We start from the raw sequence: 11,236 nt of genomic DNA, 5'->3' as shown, positions 1-11,236 counted from the left end.
GGGAAGAATTTATCTTCGAAGTTAAGCATGTTATCAAGAAAGGAGATGCAACTCTTGAGCTTTAGGTAATGAGAATCATACTTTCGTACACAATACTTGTTGAGTGAAAACGATACTTTTTAAGATATGTTAAAGCATGATTTATAGCTTTTAAAGTTAAGATTGGTATCAAGGAACTTAGGAACGATGTTTTTATTTAAACTCATAGAATTATACATTTTTGAAACTGATAAGATACGTCGTAAGTAAACTCACTTAAGACGTACAAACTTCAGGACCAACTTGTCATGGACAAGTTTGGGGCGAGTTGTTAAATCTTTTTCAAAATATAGAAACTCGTCCGGTGGTTCTGTGGTATCGTTACACAATCAGTTTTAGAAATGAGAAAATCTTTTTAGTTATGTATTTGTACGTTCCAAGAACCCGAATACCAAAGTTTAAGAAGATTTCTTTAAGCAAGATGCTAGAACACGTATCGTTATCATTTAACAAGTAGTGGCAATTCAAAGTATGCACACGTTATGGAAACAACAACGTTTATATGAAACCAATATCATACAGGATACACGGTAATGTGTTAAGAATGTTTGATATTTGTGCAAGTGGTTTTGCTAGAAAGTTTCAAAAGCATGTGGACCACGACGTTGGTGATTAATGGTCAGATGAACTGTATTGTTGATTCTACATCTTCATGTCAAGTTATATGAGTTACCCATTAGTTCGGGTGCGATAAGATGCAATAAGTTCTCAATGAGATCAGAAGATTTTTTAAGACTCGGAAAGAGATTCGTAGAATCGTTTATATGAGTAATGCAAGAAAGAGACATGTGTCTCAAGGTATAGTGAGTAAACCGATGTATGAATTATATGTTTACCAAATAAGATTATGTATGCATGAAAAGATGTTTTAAAGTTGCAAGTAAGCACTGCAGGGCAAACCTGGTATCCGGTAGGATTCCAGTTAAAAGGCAAATCCTGAGTGTACATGTTAATGATAAGATACCTTTATGAACGGTTTATGTTAAGTGGGTAAGGTACGAATCCGAAACAATGAGTCTATGTATAGCAAGGAATGTTCCAAATCATGATGTACTAAGATAACTCTAAGTTTAAATGATATTAAGATCAAGAAAGCTATATGTTTATATACGTGGATCAAGAAACAAGATGAAGCACAAGCAATGATGAACTTCTCAAGAATTTGTGTTTCGAATATGTATGGCCTAGACCAAAGATGCTAAGATTTTGTCATGATGAATGTTAGACGATCTCTAAATTTCGAGGACGAAATTTTTTTAAGGGGGGTAGAATGTAATATCCCGACTGTCAGTATTAGAATATTATCAGTCGATTGTGCCAGAGGATTAAAGTTTATGAAAAGTAAGTATAATGGAAAATATTTATTATGTTATGTCAGCTTAAATCAAGTTAAGTATCAGTGTCGGAATTAACACGCTTGAGGCAAGGGTATTATGGTAATTGCACGCTAAGGGATATTTATTTGGTTTTGGACACAAATATCTTCATAATCTTTTTCCTTTCTCTCTCCAAGGGTTGACCAAGTCTTTCTTCTCTCTTCCTCTCTTCTCCATCGCCAACCTTCTTCTTCTCTTCATCATCAACCGTCCAAAACTTCTTTCTCTCCATGATTAAGTTTATGTTATGGTTCTACCAAGGCATGTGTACAAGTAGAAGCTTTTAATGAGTTTGTTTCTAACTCTCTCACCTCAAAGAAAGAAACAAGAAGTTAGGGTTTTGAGTGGAGGAAGGAACTAAAAGATGGATGAGGAAGCAAGGATTATGGTATTTATAGTGCAAGAAAGAACAACAAGTTTGGATGGTTTGTACAAAGGAAGCAAGTGGATCAAAGCTAAGGTTGTGGCTTGCTTGAGCTTGAGGCTTGGAGTTGTTGCTAGAGCTTTGATTAGGTGAGTTCCATAGATAGATATCCTACCCTTGGGATTATGTTTATGTCATGTAAGATTAACATGAAAATTCTAGGTTTTCAAGTATTATGTTTAGTACCCCTTTTGTACCATTTATGATCGAATATTGTTAATTGATGCCATGCACAAGATATAAGCTGTTTTTATGATGTTTTGGATGATTAGAATGAATTGGAACACTTGAATTGAGGTTTTTATGCAAAATCACGTTTTCTGCAGAATTCTGGACTGCTACAGTTCGCCTGGCGGAATTTAGCTTGCCATGGCGAGCTGGGGATCAGGGCTCTCTGGAGTAGCTCGCCATTTATCTAGCCATGGCGAAATTTTTCGCCATGGCGGAGAGAATTTGGCCTGGCGAAATTGACTGCACAGCATGTGTTGTCAATTCGTTTTGTGGCCAGCATGGGCTATTCGAGGCTCGATCTTGCAGTATCTTTTTAAACTATGAAACCCCTCAATTCCAAGTGTCTAAAGTACAATTCCAAACAAGGTTTGAACAAGAGTAAGGCATGGCAAAACACTAACAATGTTTGATGATAAATGATATGTGAGAGATATATCAAGTCATGTTCGGGTAGCAAGTTATACTTTAAGTAAGGGAAACCTAGAGCCTCGACGTAGTTGTTGAGAACTAGCAAGTTAAGCAAGAATCTCTAGAATGTTAAGACGCGAAGTGTAATCTCTTCGCATAAGAGTTAAGTGCCATACGAGTATGGCAAGACGTGAATCGATTCCATATCCATTCACGAAGTAAGTTAAGCAAGCATTAAGCTTACCTCTAGTGGGATCGTTTAAGGGTCCGAGGTAAACGAGAAGGCATGTTTAAGTTTATTTTTCATGCATAAGACTAAGACTTATAAGAAAGAGTGTCAAGTCTCTTGTTATCCAAATTGGATTCAAGGGGTTCCCCAAGGGGAATGGTTAAGCCGCAAGGGAGCCGCATTTCACTAAGCTAAGGTGCCGTGTCTTTTGTATTCCATCCAAGGTTGGGTACAAAAGGTTCTCCAAGGGGAACTGGGTAAGCCGTAAGGGACCCGCACGTTCACTAAAGGAGTCCGGTGCGCTCTTGCTAAGCATTTCACTGGTAGTAAGGGATTATCTTCCGGGGTTACTCCACTCGGGACTAATCCATAAAATGAACCGAGATAATTGTTTGTTACACGTTAACATAATCAATGAAGCTGACTATGCATATTCATCATACATTTATGTGTTATGTCATAGAGCCTTGGCATAGACTGTCAAGAACTAGAAAGAATATAGAAGTAAATAGTCAAAAACTAGCAAGCTAGAAAGAGTCACTTTTGTGGCAAGAGATGATATGCTGTTAGATGCAACATATTCAAGTAAGCAAGTTAAGAGAGTTATACCGACGACGATCATAGGTTTCCCCTAATCGCTCGGTTTAGAGTTGTGTCATGACTTTAGCAAGTGAAGGCCTTGATGCGTAGATCGTATCTTGACATTGCGGTTTTAGTTTTCCCCTTAACCGCCATGACACGTGTAAGATGAGAATCCTATAACAAGTAAGATAAGCCTATGACGGGTTTAGCATGCACTACCGTCTAGGAAAGCAAGACTCCACACACGTATAATCAACCGTCAGGTTGTATTGTAGACACGTGGTGACCGTAGGTTTCCCCTGAGGTTACCTATAGCCTAGGATTTAGGGGAACTCACTGAGACATTATGTCTCATCCCAATCCTTATTTGTTTCAGATAAACAGGTTGGACGGCAAGCTAGTAGCTGAATGGATGTTTCAATAAGAGATCGTTCGTACCCGCAGCAGGATGTTATGGATTTCAAAGACGTATTTCTTATGTTTTAGAAAAGATGAGTAGTTTATCTTTGTACGAACGTATGTTGTTGTAAATAACATTCATTCGAAGTTTTTTGTTGTATATTTTAATGTATCCAGTACTAAACTTAACGCACGTGCTAGACTTTCTAGATACGTCTAGTATGGGTGTTACAATAGTGGAAGCCCGTAGAAGAGAAGTTTTATTCTACAAAGAGAGAATGTACCCCTAGTGGCGATGAAAAGGGGGAGACCTCTATAAATTTGGTGTTCTTCTTTCCCTTACTCTTTAACTTCTGCAAATTTATTTTGATGTATGATAACAATGAATTAGGTTAATTGCTATATTCCTTGTGATTGAATAAATTCTATAACCTATTTTCAAGAACTTGTTGATTCATTAATTCAACCACCTTTCATACTAGAAATTAACATGTTGATTAATTCGTCACGTATGTCAAAGTTGTGTAGTTTCTTGTGTTAGTAGTATTCTTGTTTAAGGCTAAGTTTGGTTTGAAATAGTTATTGATTTTGTGGATTATGTTGTGTATTGTTGTCTGATTGTTAAGTAATAATTCTAGTCCCCTAAAGAAAAGTAAAAATTCTAACGTGAATTTATCATGGTTCCTAATTGAATTATTAGTGTATTTTTGTTCATTCTATTATCATTAAAACTTTTGCATAATCCAACATAGTCATACACTTTCAAAACCAGGCTTTCGAGAAAAAAAATCAAAACTAAGGTGATAACCTATTCGCCCCCCTTCTAACTTATCATTGTTCCCGTCATATCAACCAAAAATAGATATTTGGTTATAAAATGGTAAGACAAATCCATCTCGTATTGAATCAACATCAAGTATTCATTTTTATCATTTTTTTTAAGATTATCGTTATAATTTTCGATAATTTTTAGGTATTGGTCTACAGCGGACCACTTACGAAAGTGATCCATCGTAGAACTCGTCATGTCTGGGTATATCTTTTGTATCAAAAAGAAAAATTTAAGAAGTGCTAACATCATCTAAAATATGAATCGCTTTTCCTTTTAACATTTTTAATATTTTGGAACTTTTAAAAAAAAAATTGGAAATCATGATTTGTCTCCATTGGGTAGTATATTACATTTTTTTTTACAAGGCAAAATTGAATTATATATTAACCAAAAAGCTCTCCCTAGTACAATGAGAAACCCAAAGAATCTATAGATATTACAAGTGAAAGAAAAACAACACGAGAAAACCAAAAAACAACAAGCAGGTTAACCCAAAAACATAATAGGATTAACCCACTAATAGTTAAGATCGAAATTGAGACTTGGTGCTCTTGCTTTCATCCACCAAAAGGATATGACATCTTGTTTTGGCAATATTTCAAATAAATTCTTTTCTAAATATAAGAATATCTATTTTTAGAGGTAAATATAAGATTTTTGTTGTGTCTCATGACCCCAAAATATCTGTACTCTTTTTTATGGAAAAATATATGCACTTTTGTTCTCATTTTATTGCGCACAAAATAGATGCAAGTTGGAACAATCAACTTCTCCCTTTTTTGGAATAATTTTTTTTTTCTTTCAAAAATATGAAAAAAAATGTAAATTTTCATTGATAATATATATAGAGTTCAAAAGGTAATGCACAACAATATACTCTTGAATATGTGAATGTTATATTTACAATGATTAATTTTACTATCTAAAAAAGCTTAGCAGCGCAGGTTATTGCCCGTTTGTCGTTTTTGGTTGTATTTACGACAAAAAGTACTCTTGTTTTGTTGCTTCATTGACAACAAAATTGAAACTGTACCTCTCAAAATCGCACGTGACATCACGACAGACCCTTTCTCCTTTTTGCTTTTTGTTTTTGTTTTTTATAAATAACGGAAAATAACAAATCAGCTTTCATTAATATGTTTTTTTTACAATGCTTTAAATAATTTGTGATTAATTCAGAAGTTTTATCATACTGTTTTTTCTATCATGTTTATATAGATAAATTGGAGGAACGGAAGTGAATTTTTCAAAAAACAAACAATCCAAGGGTGAACAAACATGACACCAGTTTAGGACAATTATACTTGTTCTTTGTACGATTTAATTTTTTTTTGGGAAAAAATAAATTAAGTTATGTAACAAAACTAAATATCACATATAGAGAACAAAACTAAAAATATTGGTCTATTAGGTGCTAGAGCATCATCATATTTAAATATCAAATTAAACAGTTTTATCTACTTAATATTGGATTCTTAATATAGTACGCCCTTTACAAGATGACACTCACAACAATTTTCACTCTATCGACACTACTTTGATGATGATCAATTTTTTTACGGCTTCACACACTTATCAGCATTCAGTGAATAACCTTAATCCAGCCTATAATTATTTCTCTTTATGTTGCAAACTATAAACAAAAACACCAATTGTTAAGCACATCACAATCTATTCCTAGGAAAAATTCATTGGTTTTCCTATAAAATTTTAGAGAAATTTGTTCCTAAGCACTTCGCAATCTATTCCTAGGAATTTCCGACAATGAAGTTATGTTAGAAACTTTGCTAGGAAATTTTACTAGGAAACTCACCTACACACCGACATAAAATAGGTGATTTGACATACACTAACTGAGGAAATTTCCTTGCTAAATATGAGAAATAACTTGTGATGATTAGTTGTTTCTGTGGAAATATTCCTCTTTAACTTAAAAAAGTTATGTGCAATTAATTTAAATTTTTCCTTGCTAAATATGAGAAATAACTTGTGATGATTAGTTGTTTCTGTGGAAATATTCCTCTTTAACTTAAAAAAGTTATGTGCAATTAATTTAAATTTTTTAGAAAAGGTGTTTAATTTTGCCGAGGAAATTTTCATCGGAAAATCTAAAATTTTGAAAAAAAGAATGGAATGCTAATTTTTCCTCGGAAATGTCAATTTTATTAAAAACAAAATACGAAAAAAGCAACTAAAATTAAAATTAGAAAATAAAAAAATTATGATCTTCCTTCAAAAAAAATTATGATCCAAATATATAATAATAATAATCAAGAAAGGTTTAAAAAATATATAATGATACATTTTGTAATTTAAGATAGGATAAAAATATAAGAAAGGATAAAAACATAAAAATGATATAAAAAAATGGGAAAAGAAAAACTATAATTAAAGAAAAAATGAGAGATAAAGAAGAATATGAAATAAAGAAGAAAGTTGGTTGATGATTATATTTGTAAAGTATGAAATCAGAAATAAAGAAGAAAGTGGGGTGAATGAGAAATGTTGAATGAAAAACTTTGAGTGATAAATAAAGAGAAATATTTTTGAGGTAGTTGAATGATAAATTTTGAATGAGAAGTATTTTAGATAGTTAAATGAGAAGTAAGACAAATTAAAGAAGATGATGATGAAAGAATGAAGGTGATGGAAGAATGTTGAAGAAGAAGATAGAAATGATGACAGAACGAAGAAGAGGATAAAAGAAAGAAAAATTATGTAGTATAAAAGGTGTTATATAGAGGTAAAAATCTGGATTTTGAAATTGTTAAAAAAATCTCCTTCAGGAAACTTTTCCTCCTAGAAAATTTTAAATTTTATTTTTCCCCTAATATTTTCCAAGGAAATGCTTCTCACCCTAACATTTTAACTTTTTTTTTGTCGAGGAATGTGCAATGGGCATTTTGATGATGAAAATTGGCAAGTGAATCAAATCGTAACAAGTAATAAAGTAGTAAGTTATTGTCTCCACAAGGATTTTCGTTCAGCTTAGCAATTAGCGAAATTTATTAGAAGTAAATAGAATAGAAAAGATGAAAGTGGTTGTAATATTTTAATTGTCCTGCCTAATGCGAGATTAGGTTGGTCTGATTCAGATGTGTAACGACGATTAGAGAATCCTTGAATTCCCCTTCCATCTTTGTTGGAATTAATGCAGTTAGTTATTAGTTTATGACATGTCTTTTAATTTAAGAAAATAGAATTATGACCCCATAATATAGCAGTGAAGTTTTATTTTTATATTGCCACAATTCAAATAGTTACGATTGTGGTGTTCCCTTAAGATGAGTCAAAACCCTAAATTCATACTTAAATTCAGTTAAAAGAATTTAAGTGAGATACTAGGCAATTTACTATTGTCATGGTCGAACGAAAGTAGGGTTGTCAATCCTATAATCCACCTAGAGATCAGTTTCATCGTTGGTTTGCAAAAACAATAAAGAACATACATATATAAATTAAATATGACACTTGAATCATAAACTGAATAAAAAGACTTTATTAATTGAATCCAACAAATAAGAAGAGGTTCATCCTGGAACCCTAATCAAGAGAGGTTGAGTTACACATGGCAGCATACATCATTACAAAACAATAGAAAAAACATACTCCCTCCGGTCACTATTATAAGCAAAAATCAACTTTTTAGATTCATTCATTAAATGATGTATTTGGTCTATATTATTGACCAAATACGTCATTAAATGAATGAACCTAAAAAGTTAACTTTTGCTTATAATAATGACCGGAGGGAGTACCCTAGAGAGAACAAGAGGAGGTTGGAGATCCTCTTCCTTGAAGCTCTGATGCTTGACTGTTGCCTTGTACCATTAGTTTTCTGAATGAATAAAAGTGTGTGCAAGGGTCTCTATTTATAGTGCATCATTACTTAGTGATAGATGAAGAATGAGCTTTTTCCTCTGATCTAGCTTGGAAAACAAGCTAAAACTGCATTTTTCCTATACTCGTGCGTATGGGCGAACATGGTGAGGCACAAGGGTGCATGAGACAACATTCATGGCTATCCCATGAGTATGGGCGCATGAGGCGGTAGTTTGGATGCGAATTTTGCAGTTTTTTGTCCTTTTTCAAGCGTTCTCCATTTGTTTCAGCCCATGCACCTTGGTTGCTTGATGATATTCTTTAAATTATTTTGCCTTGAGAACCGCTGCATGATACGCAGTTTGGAGGCATACCAAATATTGGTCTTTATATGCTAAATATGCTTTTCTTCACCCTTTTCCCAAGGGTCTTTGTAGCAGTTTTGATGATGTTTACTCATGATTTGATTAGATAATATTTTTGTTTAGTTATACTTATAGATTAGTTACTATTGTAAACCCTTTCCAGGTCTTCAATATCTCGTGTGTTAGTCTTAGTTGAATAAAAACTTACTTTTCAAAATATGGTTTTGGAAACAAGTTTGGTGAACATTTCTTTTCAAAATCTCCTATTTCAATTGTTTGATTTGATTCATATTTTGCCGGGTATGGTCTTAATCAAATCATTTTACAAACTAATTATTTTTATTTTGCTGATTCGAATTATTTTCTTTAAAAAGGAATTTGATTCTAATCAAATTGATTCAAATCAAATCAAATTGTATAAAAAGGAAAATGATTCAAATTATTTTGATCCCATTTTCTCTCTAGAATTTAGATCAACATAATGACGATGAAGAAGAGATAAAAGTAAAGAAGAGAGGATGATTGAAATAACACAACCACCATTCTTGATAGATAAAAATAAATCTTTGTCAAAAAGAGAAAAAAAGAAGAGAGGAAGTGGGCTTTTGGAGGTGAAAAAAATATTATTTTAATTCGAATTACGATTCTAGCGAGAAAGTGAGATCAAAATAAATGCATAATCATCTAATCGCTAAAAATAAAGAAGAGAGGATGATTGAAATAACACAATCGTCATTCTTGATAAATAAAAGTAAATCTTTGTCAAAAAGGAAAGAAAAAAACAAAGCAAAAGTAAAAATCAACCATAAGATAATTTTGATTAAAAAATCATACTCTTCCCTTATTTTTTTATTTGGTCTAGTAGCCTAGTGGCTAGAACTCACACAATTAAATGTGGAGAAGTGGGGTGTCCTGGGTTCGAACCCCGACCCCTGCATAAATTATGCAATGTCCCTACCAACTGAGTCCCTACCAACTGAGCTAAACTGACGGGGACTACTCTTTCCTTATTTTACCACAATTAAATATGGAGAAGTGGGGTGTCCAGGGTTCGAACCCCGGCCCCTGCATAAATTATGCAATGTCCCTACCAACTGAGCTAAACTGACGGGGACTACTCTTTCCTTATTTTACCATGGACATAATTGAACTCATCCAAATCACAGTCGGACCGGATAATACTTATCATTAATATAAATTACTTCTATATAGATCCACATAAATATGTTTTTTTTAGGGAAGATGCACATAGATATGGTTTAAAAGTTAAAGTGTGGGTACTTTCCAAAATTTTTTTTTCTAAAAATTATTTGTGTTCATTTTTATTATTTTTAATTATCTGATTATTATGGAAAAAAGCTTAGACAAGTTGGATTTGAATTTATATTCCATCAAACAACTAATCTTTGATCAAAGTTTATTAACCACTTGATTTCAATAACTAATTTAATTTGTGTTCATTTAAATTACTAACAAGTAGATGAAAAACTCACATATATATTAAAACAATCTAATCAATATCGATTTAACAAGAACATGTTAAACAATCTAATCAACTCAACTCTTATCCATTATTTTTTTTTTTAGGGAAAATGCACATAAATATAGTCAAAAAGTTAAAGTGTGGATATTTTCTAAATTCATTTTTTTTCCTAAAAAAAATCATGTTTTTTATTTTTATTTTTAATATCTGATTATCAAGGAAAATGACTTAGACAATTCAAAATTTAGTTGAAGGCAAGTAAAGTTCGATCAAAACTATTTCAAATAGAATTTAAATATGCTATCAAACAGTTCATCCTTAACCAAAGCCTATTAACCACCTAACCTCAATCATTTGGTTAAATTTGTGTTCATTTAAATTACTAAGTTAACAAGGAGATGAAAAACTCATGTGTACATCAAAACAATTTAATCAATGTCAATTTAACAAAAACAATAAACATAAATATGTGTACATCAGTCCCCGTGAGCATAACTTAATTGACAAGGATATGCATTGTTATATGCAGGGGCTGAGGTTCGAACCTCAGAAACCCCACTTATTCACCTTGAAAATGGTGACTTCTAGCAACTAGAGTACTTGACAAAAGAAAATGTGTACATCAAAACTCAACTCATACTTAGTCACAATTTTAGCCAACTTGTTACTTTTATCTGACATTAATCAAGTCACAATTTTAGCCATAAAGAGAAGGATTACATAAGTTTCTACTTTCGAAAAGTGTGGTCAAATGATTTTTAACTATCAATCTACCACGTATAAAATCCAACTTTCCTACGGTCAAACTACACACATTCTCACGTTCGAAACATTCATAATCGTTCAATTAAGATCGGACATTCTAGATTCAAACTTGGTATTTTCTTATCATTTGATCAAGATCGAACAATTTTCGATACGCAAAATATGTCGTATAGAATCCACATTCCACCGATGACCATCTGAATATAATAATGTACTAATACAAAGAATACATACAAAGTTTTTATTCAATAATATAATATTGCGTGTATTTTTGTCTTTAT

The sequence above is a fragment of the Medicago sativa genome, chromosome 7 (genome assembly GCF_051527215.1).
Source record: "Medicago sativa cultivar Bolivia chromosome 7, Bolivia_mono, whole genome shotgun sequence".
NCBI classification, from domain to species: Eukaryota; Viridiplantae; Streptophyta; class Magnoliopsida; order Fabales; family Fabaceae; genus Medicago; species Medicago sativa.
This window is presented reverse-complemented; position numbering follows the sequence as displayed.